The sequence below is a fragment of the Protopterus annectens genome, chromosome 12.part0 (assembly GCF_019279795.1).
Source record: "Protopterus annectens isolate FY-2018-M chromosome 12.part0, PAN1.0, whole genome shotgun sequence".
Taxonomy (NCBI): domain Eukaryota; kingdom Metazoa; phylum Chordata; order Ceratodontiformes; family Protopteridae; genus Protopterus; species Protopterus annectens.
The window spans coordinates 1058239087-1058253868 of NC_056746.1; the positions used below are offsets into that span (position 1 = coordinate 1058239087).

The window sequence follows — 14782 nt, forward strand, 5'->3', positions numbered from 1 at the left end:
GTAATGAGATGGGTGAAACCAAAGAGATTAAGGCATTGGTCTGGAGAGTTGGCACCAAGTGCTTCCCAGTCAATGTTTACATCACCCAGTATTATTATTTCATGAGGTATATTTTGGGAGATCCATGATAATACATTTTCTAAAGTAGGAATATTTTTGCCAGGTGGGATATAGACGGCAGCAATGACAAGTTTCTTGTGAGTGCTTAAGTAGCAGTTTAGTAAGAGTAGTTCGGCAAGGGAAAAAAATCAGGTGGATGTGTGGATAAGGGAGAGAGGTTCAGTTCCTCACAGTAGATTAAGGCAACACCTCCTCCTTTCTTAGTGATTCTATCCTGACTGTAGATGCTGTAGCCAGGGGAGTAGGATGACATTATTTGGGATGTGGGGTTTAAGCCAGGTTTTGGATAAGGATAGGATGTGTGGAGTATAGTGAGAAATGAATGCATGTAGGTCGAAGATTTGTTAGACTTTGTATATTTATAGATAAAACAGATATGGATTTAGTAGAGGAGGGGGGGTTGAAGAGATGGGGTGGGGGAGGAAGAAGTTAATAGGTCAGAATGGGAGGACGATGTGGAGGGTCCAAGGTTAGGATGCATGTCACCAGCGATAAGTAGACTGTTAAGCAGTAGGGAGAGATTGGGAGGGTGCGAAGTGTAGATAGGGTGTTTCATCTTAGTTGATCATGAAGCATGCATTCTCCTTTTCAAATAATTTGCGAAGAAGACAGGCAAATTAATAGATTGGTTAATGCTAGTTTCAGAGGCTACTTTAGGTAAAAAGGAAGACTTTATCCATAAGGTAACCCTATCTTTATGGAAAATAATCTAAGAAGCATTTGAAGAGCAAGTTTGGAGTTCAGATATCCTTTTTGCAGAAGTAATACCTACTAAGAAGACTGTTTTCCATGAAAGGGATTTTAAATCGGTTTTAAATCAGTTTTATCTGAAGGTTCAGGTTTTTGAGCTGGACCTTGCAGCACAACTGTTAGATCCCAGGGAGGTGAAGAATGCTTTACTGGTGGTCTCAGAAAAAAAAGCTATTTAGAAATGCCTTGCATAATCTGGACGAAGTGAGGGAATAATTTCTGTCTCCTGTGTGAAAACTAGTGGAAGCTGTCAATTTGTACCTTAATTGTAGACAACCTACCTCCTTCTTTAAAAAAAAACTACCAGAAATTTGTGTACTGCAGAAAAAGGGTCAATCTCATTTTTCAAGGCCCAAAGGGAGAATCTTTTAAACATGCTCTTAGCAGAGTCTTTTTGTGAAGATAAAAAAAATGGTACGTACAGGGGAAGAAAGCCTGGGCTGTCTAACCATTACTGGAAATGGAGAAACCATGCAGTTAGTATGAGGGTCTGGATATTAGGATGTCTGTTTCCTAATGGGTGTGAGAGGAGATCCAGAGACGGCTCCAGTATCCATACAGGTCAACAAAGATGAGACCGTAGAAAGGGGCACAATACTGTCATGGCCAGAAGAGGGCACTGAAGATGACTGAGCTCTTCAGCCAGCTAGCTTTAGGCAGAAATTTGGGAATCAAGGGAAGAGGGGGATAAGCATAAAGATGATCGGAGGGCCATACATGGACTAGAGCATTTCTCGATGATTACCTGAAAGGGGTTAAGAGCAAAGCACATGCTGTATTTGCTTGTGGGGGGATGCAGATAGGTTGCAGCAAGACTGGCCCCAAAGGAATATCCTTTCTACAAGTAACCACGAACTATGTAAACCAGTAAAACATGTAAAAAAGGCTCTTCTGAGGTTGCTAGAATAGATTTTATTGACCACACACCAAAATAATCCAATAGTAAAACGAATGAAATACGAAATTCTAAGACATAAAAGTACTTAGCGCTTTCACCCTGAATCACTTCTGGGCATCTTCAGAGTACTAATGCATTATACAGCCTAATTCCAATATATAGATGTCATTACTAATTACACAATGCCTACCAATTAGTTAATTATGAATTAATAATAGTTTTAAAGACATATATGTACATATACATTTAGACTATTATTAACTTGGCACCATGTTTGAATTGTAAACAAAACACTTTTAAAATCAATAATTTCATGGTTATCTTAATATAAGGTTAAAAATTGAAAGTTAAAAAAGAATAAATAGTACAATGAAAAAATAATACTTCATAAAAAGATTATTATAATCTTGTTAAAATAGTATAAACACTAATAAATGTATTATATTAGGATGAAAATATAAATAAGCATAGAAATATATATATATATATATTTATAAAATATCATGTGAATACAATTATAAATGTTTTAATAGTGCAACCAACTGGATTTAGAAATTCAGAAAGAAGATAATAATAATATAATAAAACAATGATTAAATACAGTAGGATCTTTGTTTTAAAATACTGGAAATAGAAATGTGTCCATTAATGCCAGGTTTGTAACTTGCATTAAGTCTTAGCTGCCATAAACATTCCTTGGCTTCTAACAGGTTATCATAGTCCCCTCCTTTTTCCCCAACAATTGGGGATTCTATCAATAACGAAAAATATAAAACGCTTAAAATTCTCACATATGGTACTATGTACATATACAGCATTCACCATCTTTTTATTCTTGATATCCCTGTTGTGTTCCAAGATGCGTTCCCTTAATTTCCTAGTCGTTTTTCCAACATAATATGCTGGACAGGAGACGCATGTGGCTAAATATACCACCATCTTGGTATTGCAGTTACAGTGTCCTGGACATTTAACGGATTTACCATAACCTTGTACCATAGTGTAGGGTCCATCATTTATAAATTTACACACTTTACAAAAACCACATCTACTCATTTTTGACATAGTATATGCACGGCCTTTGTTATTATTTTCCAAGCTTTCTTTAAGATTGGTACCCCTACTGTATGTAACCTTTGGGAAATAGCCAAGTATTTCACTGTATTCTATTTTATTAGAAAAAACACTTGTCCAAGTATCATTTAAGACTTGAATAATGGTATCAGAATGTTCATTAAATAGTAAAATAAAAGCATCTCTTTTAGTAACATCAGTACTATTAGTAACCTTGGACATAGTATTTAGTCCAAATTTCAAAATAGGTTTATAAAAAGTGTTCCTTTTCTTCATAACTTCCTTCTTTATTTGATTTATTAGGCATAATGGATAGCTTCTATCTAAAAACATGTTACTAATAGTCTCCATTTCACTAATAAAATTCCTGTCCTCACTAATAATACGTGACAGTCTAACCATCTGACCTTTTACAAGGTTCTTTTTTTGAAAATGTGGATGACAGCTGTCATAATGAAGAAAGGAATTCGAATATGTCGGTTTACGGAAAATATTAGATTCAACTTGATGATTTTTAAAATACATACATATATCTAGATATTCACATTTTTCTTCATGTATTTTAGTTGTAAAATTAAGGAAGGTCGACGTAGTACCTATGTAGCTTATAAATTCATTTAGTTCACCCCTACTACCTCTCCAAAAGACTAAAATATCGTCCAGGTATCTAACATAAAATGATATTTTTGTCCAGAACCTGGATGAAAAAATACTTTCAATTTCCCATTGTGCTAATACCAAATTAGCATAAATGGGGGCACATCTGGCCCCCATTGCTACCCCTGTACATTGTCTGTAATATTCACCTTCCATGTAAATAAAATTGTTGAATAAAACCATTTCCATCATCTCAACCAATAACTTACTTTTCACAGTGTGTAATCCACTGTAACTGTCTAAAATTGTTTCAAACATATCCAAACCCAACTTATGTGGTATAACAGAAAATAAGTTTATCACATCAATGGTAATCATAACAGTATCATCAATGTTATTCACATTGTTATAAATCCTTAGTTTATCAAGGCAATGCCAAGAGTCTTTAATAATATGCGGGAATTGATTAAGAATATCCTTACAATAATAATCAATATATCTGGCCATGGCTTCTAGATTAGAGCCTTTGGCAGAAACAATTGGCCTAAAGGGGGGGTTTGAGACACTTTTATGTGTTTTTGGAATACCAAAAATTGACGGAGTTATAGGATGTTCCACCATAAGATATTCATATTCAGATTTATCGATAATTCCTTCTATCTGATAGTCATAGAGTAACCAGTCTATCTTTGTATATGCCCTGTTTATCGCAAATTTTGATACTGTTTCATATGTTTCATCATCATCTAGCATATTAGTCATTCTATTAATATAATCTGTTTTTGTCATAATTACCACCCCTCCACCTTTATCAGGCTTCATAACTCTATATTTGTCCTTAGTAGTTAATTCTTTTAAACAAAATTTCTCTGAATTGGTGAGATTACCTTCTCGGTTAGTAAGTGTTTTTACTATTCTACGTATTTGTGATTCACATAACATCTCAAACATATAATAGGATTCTGGGGTGGTATAAATGTGCTGGATCTTTTTAAAGTCACCCTACCTATATCAGGTTCAACCCCCTTGTTGTTATTTGCAAAAAACATTTTTAGGTTTAACAGCCTAGTATACAATTTTAAATTGATCAATAATCTTCCTATATCATGTCTATAATTAGGAATAAAGGTAAAACCTTTTTTGAATAATGTAACATATTCATGACCAAGTGTAATACCTGCATAATTATACAGACTAAAACTTCCATCTGTAATAATTATATCAGAAGGATTAACTTCATCTAAATTAATCTCAAAATCTCCACACTCTAATAAGTTTTTATCACTGTCAACATTAAAGTTGTCGCCAAACCTTCTTTCTATAATTTCTTTATTAAAATCAATTTCATAATTTTCACTTACTATTGTATTGTCAGGTAAGGAAATTAACAAATTTGTTTCATTTTCACTCAATAATATGTGTTTTTCCTGTAGGTCGGGGCATTCCTGTACTGCATCTGTTGGTGTGGTTGCCCCTGATGTCTGTCGCGTAACCTTTCTGATCTCCTCAAAACTGGTTCGTCTAAAAAAACTGTGTCATTTTCATTGTGTCCCCCTTTATCATTCTTACTAAACTGCATCCTACGTACATTATTTGTGTGTTTAGACCTATCATGTGTAGATGTATAACCTTCTCCTTCTGGGTAGAATACAGCAACACTTTCACTTTCACCTCCGTCATAATACGACTTAAAATTTTTAAATTCTCTAAAGTGACTGTACGCCTTCTTATTTGCATAATCATTGCTGTCCCTTAAAAGCTTTTTGTTTTTGTATTCCAACCCTTTCAAAATAAAATTGTCCAAATCTTTTAAAATATTGTCAATTCTGTGTTTGTTCATCTCAAACAGTAAATCATTACGTATACTTCTATCTAAATTGGTTAATGTCACATCTAATTTGCTTAGTTTTCTGTTATTATTCCTAATAAGTCGCATAAGATCTAAGCCAGTTCTATCATATAAAAGTAGTAGTTCAGCAATTAATTCAGAGTCATTTTGGAACCCAAAAGGCATTTTAAAAATGCGTAATCCTTTAGGTACCTGTTCCAATTCCAACAATCTCTCTAAAAACGCGTTGTCCATCTGTAAAGTTTTGAATTGTTTGATAGTCTTTTCAAACTCTTTAATTTGTTGGTTCAAAGTCCCCATATGTCCTTGATGTTCGTTTTAAGTATGTCCGCAATCCAGTATCCATACAGGTCAACAAAGATGAGACCGTAGAAAGGGGCACAATACTGTCATGGCCAGAAGAGGGCACTGAAGATGACTGAGCTCTTCAGCCAGCTAGCTTTAGGCAGAAATTTGGGAATCAAGGGAAGAGGGGGATAAGCATAAAGATGATCAGAGGGCCATACATGGACTAGAGCATTTCTCGATGATTACCTGAAAGGGGTTAAGAGCAAAGCACACGCTGCATTTGTTTGTGGGGGGATGCAGATAGGTTGCAGCAAGACTGGCCCCAAAGGAAAATCCTTTCTACCACTGACTGATTGAGAGACCACTCACGGGGCATCAGAATGCATCTGCTTAATTTGTCTGCTAAAATGTTGGATTTCCCCGGGTATGTGTATTGCATCTAGAAAGCGGTCTCAGAAGCTCGCCCATTCCCACACTCTCATGTCCTCTCTGCAGAGGGGATAAGATAGAGTTCTTCCTTGTTTTTGATGTCCCAGACCACAGACATGGCATGAGTCTGAACAGGAACAGTACCTAGAGGAAGAGCATCTTGAAAAGCCTGCAACACTAATAGGACTGCTCTCATCTCTAATACACTGATATGCACACTGGTCTCTTTAGGGGACCACATGCCTTGGACTGTCCTTACTAAGAAATGTCCCCCCCACCCCAGTTGGAAGGCATCCGTAAAGCCATTGTGGGCAGTAAAATAAAAGGTGATCCTAGTTGAATGTCATCTGACTGGCTCCACCAGCTGATGTGACATTTGCAAACAGGAATATGTTTGACTAGAAAGGACAAGGGTTATTGGAGAATAGACCAGTGAACAGCTAGAGTCCACTGAAGGACACACAAAGAATCATGCTAAAGAAAGTAACACAATGGCTGCTGCCATGGATCCTAGTGCTTTAAGAACTGATATGGTTGATGGAGATGGGTGGGAGATAAGCAAATGGACCTGACTCCTGAAGATGGATATAAGATGAAGTGGCAATAATGTTACCTGTAGTGTTGTACTCAGATGTGCACTAATAAACTCCAAGCTTTGGACTGGTGGCAAGTTTGATTAGGCATAATTTATTTTTACCCCAGTAACTGACAAATCTAGAGCAAAAAGTCCCTGGACTGATGGAGAAGATGCTTAGAGGGGGCAGTAAGGAGCCAGTGGTCCAGATATGGAAACACTTGGAATCCTCTGAATCTCAGATGAGCAGCCAACCACTGCCATGCATGTGATAAACACCCTAGGGGCTGTGGTGAGTCCAAAGGGTAGAGCTCTGCACAGGTAATGATGGCTCCCAGCCAAAAGCATAAATGTCTTCTGGAATGCCTATCTATTTTGATGTGATAGTATGCATCCTGAAGACCTATGGAGCACATCCAATTGTTCTTGTGATGAAATGGCAGAATGGACTGAATCGTGACCATTCGGAACTTAGACTTCTTTACATACTAGTTCAAAATGCTGAGATCCAAACCTGGTCTGAGGTCCCCCATTTTTTGTGTACTAAAAAGCATCATGAGTAAGTTAGAACCCTATCTGGTCTGCTGGGATCTCTTGGATGACTCTTGTCTAGCAGCTTTTGGATTTCTTGTGCTGCCGCTTTCCTCTGTGTGGGTGAAATGGGATGTTTCTTGCAGTTGAAAAATGTAATGGAATAACCTCTGGATATGATTTTTAGCACCCAGGAATTTTCTGTTATGTTTGCCCAGGTGTCTGGGTGGAGGGATAATTCTGCCCCAACAGCCACCAGAGCTGGAAGGTCAAGCAGCACTTCAGGAGCGCTGGAAAGGTTTATCCAGAAAAGAATCCTGGAAACCCTGATTTTGCAGCCTCCTCTGCCTCTAACGTGATGTCTCCCACTGGAACTCCCACCTCTACCACTGGAGTTGTCGCCACACAGATCTTGGAAAGGTCCCAGAGATTTTCGGAACTGTATTTTCTTACCACCTCACTGACTCCTGGAGAAGGTTCATTGAAGGGTAGAAAACTTGATTCCCATGGCAGACAGAGTATTTCCTTCTTGTTTGCTGCAGTTAAGTGTATCTTTGACTGATGGTCCAAAAAAGGATGTACCATTGAAGTGTGTGTTGATGAAGGACATCTTAAAGGCCTCGGCAAAGTTGCATAATCACATCCAAGGATGTCTCCTTAAGACATTGCCTGAACCAGCCACTCGTGAGCTGCCTCCAGCTGTGTGAGAAATCAACCTCAATGAAGTGTTCAAAATAGATAAGAGTGGCCAGTTGAGAGGATGTTCTTCAGAAATCCTCTGCAGACATGGACTCCGGGAGAGTACTTGAAAGTTCCTTGGTCAAATCTATCTGAAGTCTCTCGAAGTGTGCCAGGTAATTAAGAGACCACAGAGAGAAGGTCATCGAGGCAAAGACTCACTTGCTGAATCTGTCTAGTGCCCTATACTTCCTATTTGGCGGATGGACAGAAGAGCTCTGTTCTGATGGCTCTTACTGGCTGCTGTCACCACCCTATGGTGGACTCCTTTGCTCCAGTTTGATCTGCCTTTGGGTGGGGCTAAAAATTTGTCTGGTCTCTTCAGGACAGGTTTGATGTTATTCGGCTCCTTTCAGGCCTGGCGGGAAACTAAATCAATGAGTTCATCTGCCAGGGAGGGATAATCCAAGATGTAGATTGGCCAGAACCAAAAGCTTCCAAAAATATTGACTGCTGGAGAGGGATTTATGGAAGACCAACCATCTTTATGTCTGAGAATCTAATATGTCTCCAAAGGAAATATCATCCAGTGGCAGTCTGGGGACCCTTCTGCTTCATCAAAATTGGTATCCTCATTGACAAAGTCCAGCGGGGAATCTGTGCATCTTCTCTTGCACATTCTCTTCCACTGATCTCCTCATTAGGGTGTTCAAGGGAGGTATTGGAAGAGAGAGGGAGTTTCTCTACATGAGTTGCTTGGAAATTAGTTGGAACTAGTTGTCCCTGTGGAATAGACCTGATTGACTCAGAGCATGGAGCCAATGAAGGAATGGGGGCTGGATCCAAAGAATAAGAAGGTGGTTCTCTAGAGAGAGAAAAAGCCCTTTCCACAATTTCAAAGGCAGATGGACTCAGAGAAGCCACAACTAGCCGAGCCAGAGCAAAAGATCCCAGCACAGGCAGATCATGACTGCTGTCGGATCCGTGTCTCAGATGGAATTGGACCCAAACTGTCCAAGGGCAGAGGCTCCAAGGGAAAGTGATGGATCCAACATCGGAGTGGATCCGAGCTACACATATCCAGCAATGAAACTTCTGTTCCAGGACCTGTTCCTTTCCAAAGGTATTGGAGCAGAACTAGTCAGGGACACCACCGGGGTCAAAGAAGACATCTTCTTCGGATCAGACTCTGGACCCCTTGGGGTTCTCAGATCCTGGGGTTCCAAAACAGCTGGATGGATCTGAGAAGGAGAAACAACAGTGTGGGACATTGTTGGATGGCTTACGGATCCAACAGGGGACAGAGCTGGTATGACCCCCCCCCCACCTGGATCTGAGCTCTGAGAGAAATTTTTGCATCATCCTATCTACATCCGCTTATGACAGACTTCTAGATAACCTGGGGGATGTAGTGGATTGCAGCCTTGAGTTCTTCTTAGATGCATGCAAGAACAAAGGGCACACAGTGGAAGAAATTTATATAATCACATACTCTGGTGTGTGACTAAGTGGAGCCAGGCTTTGGATCCAAGGATCTGGGATCTGAGGAAGGAGACATTGGAACGGCCAACATTACTGGATCCAAAGATATTGGCTGAGAGGATTTCAGATCCGAAGATCAGGTTTTTGGATCAGACAATGTTGAATGCAAGTATTTTCGACTTTTGATAGATGGGTCTGATCAAGTCCTAGTGGACTTCAGTGGGGAGCATTTTTTGTGCTTCGATGGAACACAAGTAACTTTAGCGGGGGTTTCAGCCCCAAAAGATGGAGCTGAAGTAGCATGTAGAAGGCCTTTTAGAATCAATCAACTTGTGTCGGTCATGGCAGAGTCCTTGAGTTAAACATAGAACAGATAGTGCAGCTAGTATCCAAGTGACTGGTTCCAAGGCAGTACACGCACTCCTTGTGGGTATCCGAATTCTGAGTTTTATGGTCACAAAAAGTGCATTTCTTGAAACCTATCGCTTTATCTGACATGACAGTCATTACCAGGAAGCACAATAACAAAAGGCAGTACAGTAAAACAGTACAGAAATAATACACCGGAAGGAAAAATGGAACACGTTTTTCCCTACAGAAAGAAAAAGGATGAATTACCAACAATGGTAACTAAAATAGAATACCCTGAATAAAGGTTAAAAATTATACCAACTATAGTATGAAAGAAATATACTAGACAGCAGGAAGTCTAATGCCTGCAAAAAAATAAGAGTGGGGATAGAGATCAAAGAATAATTCTAAGAATCTTCTGAGAAAAATAAAATAATTAACCACAAAATTTTGCTCAAGAGAAGAACCTGCATCTAGGCACAATGGTGGCAAATGAGATCTGTTAGATGGGAATGGACTAAAACATTATTGGTAGAGGGAGGAGCTCAAGAACTGGATCCAAAGTCTGGAATATGCGACCAAGTCGGATCCGAAGATTGGATCGGAACCCCATGTGCTGAGAAAGAATGAAAAGGACAACATCAGATCCAAAATTTAATCACCTATCCAAACAGACTCTAAAAGCCTTCAGATGGATGTTAGCTGGCTGACAATGCCTCAAAAGTTATCCCAACAGCAACCAGATAATATACTAGAGCTAATATTTTCTAGAAGAGCAGTAAATATGACCATTTTCAAAAATCTGAAGCAAAGACAGCTAATGAAGTATGACAGTTACATGGCGCAATTACAGTATCTTCAACATGAAATCCAAATGATCTAGAAACAGATGTAACAGCATTAGTAATAAACAATAAAATAAAAATAAATCCATCAATCAACCACAGTCAAAGTCTCAATAGGGATTACTGAACAACTCTGGAATGCAAGTGTAGACAAAATGAAGTCAGACTTTAGGAATCATAAATGAGTGGCAATATGACATTATACAATGCATGTTTCTAATAAAAAGCACGGAAATCTACTTAAAACACTTTAAGGTGCACATTACTCTTTTCTAAGGAATTATGGCATCAAGGACACAATGGTACTGAAATTATCCTCCAGTAGAATTTTCCTATTGTTGACAAAAATGTGACCAAGTGCAGGATTAGTGTACCCATACTACTACAATTACTCAATAAGATATTGCACTTAAACTTACATTCAGTTGCACAGCAGTTGGAAAGCTTTATTTTCATCTAATGAACACCAAATCTATTCTTAACAGAATATTATCCTGGATACCATAACTGCTAAAAGACTCAAACCTGGAAAACTGTCTAATAATATTCCATTCATTCAACTATTGGTGTTTCTTCATTAAAGCTATGCATACTGAAAAATTAGATTCAGAGAGTCTGCATGCAAGAAATATAAGCTACACCTAGGTCTCTATGCTACAGAAACATGGTAAAAATTCACTTTTCTTTCCACACTCTCTCTCCTCTCCTCTCCTACTTCCCTTCCGAACCCCCTTTTGCTTTACCTTCCTCCTTTTACTCTCCATATAATTCTGTACTTATCTTGCTTGTCTAGCTTTTAAAATAGTCCCTTATGTATTTTTGTCTGAACAATTTCACTCTTTATATGTGGTTTCCTTACACTTAAAAGAAAAATAAAACACTAAAATCAACTAAGCCTGAGCCTTCTTAATCACAGTAAATTATTTTAATGATTAAAACCACTCATACTGTGAAAGAAAGCAGCAAAAAGACATGTTGAAAAAGAGCAGACAAAGCTCATTATGCAAACATGTTAAAATGCACATTGATACCGCAGACAGAAGTGATTATAGTATTCAAAACAAAAGTTATGCACTATATTCATCTGTGCTGCCCATTTTCATTCCTCCTCAACTGCTGTGTTTGGATCAGATACTCGGATCAGACTCTGGAACACAGGATCCTGGAACTCTTGACCTCCTCCTTTTACACATAAAGCCCCCATACCTAACATATCCCAGATCTATTTTGCTGCCCATAGAGCTAAAAGAATAGTTGGAAACCAGAAGAGAATGAAAGCTGGAGCTCAAACAAGGAACAGAGGTTCCTACAATACTCTTCAGTCTCTCCAGAACTAAAATAAGGAGGGGGTAGGTGAGTGGGAAGTCAAAGAAGAATGAAAATGGATAAAGATGGAACATTATGGGGAGTACATAACTTTTTAATCAGATGTCATTTTTATTCATTCCTCAACTGTTGGGACAGAGTCCCCAGCTACCTAAATCCTAGGAGGATTCTAAGGTAGGATATTCCAGAGCCCCACTGAGCCAAAGACTGCTGTTTCCCTAGCATTCAGACCTAGCTTGCAATGAGCAATAAAGGTATGAGTATTTGCCCAAGCTGCAGCTGCACAAATATCACAAGGAATTGATATACAAAAAGGCTGCCATAAATCTCGTGGAGTGGACTCTAGATGGTTTTGGTAATGGTAAGTCCACTTTTGATTAACAAAGGTAATGCAAACAGTTAACCTTTTGGCCAAAGTAACTTTAGATACTGGTTTGTCTAGTTTGGAATCAAAAAAAGAAAATTGTTCAGACTTTCTTAAATCCTTAGCTCTGTAAAGGTAGAAAGAGAATAAGAAGTTATGTACTCACCATAACGTTCCATCTGAGTAGGTGGCTTCATTTGTCTGCAACCTGTGGGTCTTGGATCCGATATCGGATCCGAGCCGGCAACTTGTTTCATAGCTAATGGATCCGAGCTCCTAGCTCAACTTACCCATAATCCCCTGCCAACCCTCCATGACCTCAGATCAAGTTTGCTCCTCTATAGATACCCAAAAAGGGTATTCCAATAAAACAACTCACATAGATCCATTTTGAAGGCCAGGGGGAAGGAGGGGGGATGGTTGCAGACAAATGATGCCACCTACTCAGATGGAACGTTATGGTAAGTACATAACTTCTTAATCTGAAGTAGGGACTTCATTTGTCAGTAACCTGTGGGACAGAGTCCCCAGCTACCTGAATCTTGGGTGGCCATCATGGAAGGATATTGCGGAGCACCGCAGAGCCAAAGGATGCTCTCCCTTTAGAAATTACGTCCAGTTTGTAGTGGTTAATGAGATGAGGGCCCAAGTGGCTGCCGAACAAATATCATCCAACGGAACTCTAGATTTAAAGGCAGCAGAAGTAGAGATGGAACGAGTGGAATGTGCGTGAACTCCTTCAGGTGTGGGTCTCCCAGAAGCTTGGTACGCTAAAAGAGTACATTGGGAAATCCAGCGTGACAAGGAGATTTTTGATACTGCTTTCCCCAAATTAAATTTGGCAAAGGAAATGAACAGCTGGTCGGATTGCCTGTGACCAGCAGTCCTATGAGTATAAAAACGTAGCTGCCTATGAACATCTAATGAATGCAGCTTGTACTCTCCTTTATTCTGATATTTAGGAAAGAAGACCGGTAGATTTATGGATTGATTTATACTGGTTTCTGATGCTATTTTGGGAAGGAAGGAGGGATTGGTCCTGAGGTACACTCTGTCCGGATGAAAAATCAAGTAAGGAGGTTTCACAGAAAGGGCTTGAAGCTCTGAAACTCTTTTCACTGAAGTAATGGCTACAAGGAATGCTGTTTTCCAGGACAAGTATTTGAGATCCACTGAAGCGGCAGGTTCAAATGGAGGAGCAGTCAGGGCTTGAAGAACTAGTGAAAGATCCCAAGGGGGGTACGGCTTCTTTTACAGGGGTTCTGAGCAGAAAGGTGCCCTTGAGAAAGGTTTTACACAATTTGGCCGACATCAAGGGCCCTGTGTCATGTCCCACATGGTAATGGGAGATGGCAGCCAATTGTACTTCGACAGTTGAACAACTAGTGCCTTCCTGAAAAAGTCCGGTTAGGAAGTCTAGTATGGATGGAAGAGGGGCCGTAAAGGGATCTAGATTATGATGCTCCGCCATACGGAGAAATGTTTCCATTTACTGCGGTACACTTTCCTGGTGGAAGGTTTTTGCGCTGCCACGAGGATGGCTTTGACTGGTGAAGAGATACCGGGAGTCCTAACTAGGAGTGGAACTGGAGCAACCAAGCTGTCAGCTTCAGACTGTCCAGATTTGGGGTCGGCAAGCCCGACGGATGGGAGATTAGATCCGGACTGGGATCCAGAATCCAGGGGGGATTCACTAGGTGAGACCACAGGTAAGGGAACCAAGTTTGCCGAGGCCAGAATGGGGCAATGAGGATCATCCTGCTCCTCAGATCATCCTGCTCCTCAACCGTGAGGCTTTCTGTAAGAGCTGTAGCATCAGGGGTAGAGGAGGATAAGCATAAAGTAGACCGGGCAGCCAAGCATGCACCAGAGCGTCTCTTGGAGTTTCCCCTGGAGGGGGAATCAGAGCGAAGAAATTGTCGCATTTGGTGTTTGAGGGAGAGGCAAAAAGATCGCAGTAGGGTTGCCCCCATATTGCGAATATCTGCTTCGCTACTAGTGGGTTGAGAGACCACGAGTAAGGGGTAAGAAGGGTGCGGCTGAGTTTGTCCGCTAGGATGTTGGCCCGCCCCGGAATGTGCGTTGCAATCAGAAAGCAGTTGGTGGAAATCACCCATTCCAACAATCTCATGGCTTTGCGGCATAGAGGGTAAGACCTGGTTCCCCCGTTTGTTGATGTACCAGACAACAGACATGTTGTCCGACTGAACTGCAATAGTTCCTACGGGGAGGAGATTCTGAAGTGCTTGCAATGCGTACAGCACCGCTCTCATCTCCAGAACGTTGATATGCAGGGTGGTCTCTGTATCGTTCCACGAGCCTTGGACGGTCCTGCCTGAATAATGCCCCCCCCACCCGAGGCGGGAGGCGTCCGTGGTCACCGTGGCGAGAGGGGGAGGGGTGCAGAAGGGTCGGCCCGTATGGAGATCCGGAGCATGAAGCCACCATAATAGGGCCCTCCTGCAAGCCTTGCTGATAGCGATGGGGTGATGGAGAGGAAAGGACTGAAAGAACCATTGTACTAGAAGGGTCCACTGCAGTACCCTCATGTTCAGACGGGCGCATGGAAGGAGCGTTATCACTGCCGCCATGGAGCCCAGCGCCCTCAGGACCAATTCCGCCGGTG

The 14782-nt window shown here is 40.4% G+C and overlaps 1 protein-coding gene across 6 annotated transcripts in view; it reads right to left on the minus strand.

The window, feature by feature from the left end:
• The window catches only part of LOC122816964 (serine/threonine-protein phosphatase 4 regulatory subunit 1-like), a 1601647-nt gene that overhangs the window by 684303 nt on the left and 902562 nt on the right, over window positions 1-14782 (minus strand). The gene's annotated exons all lie outside the window — the stretch shown is intronic.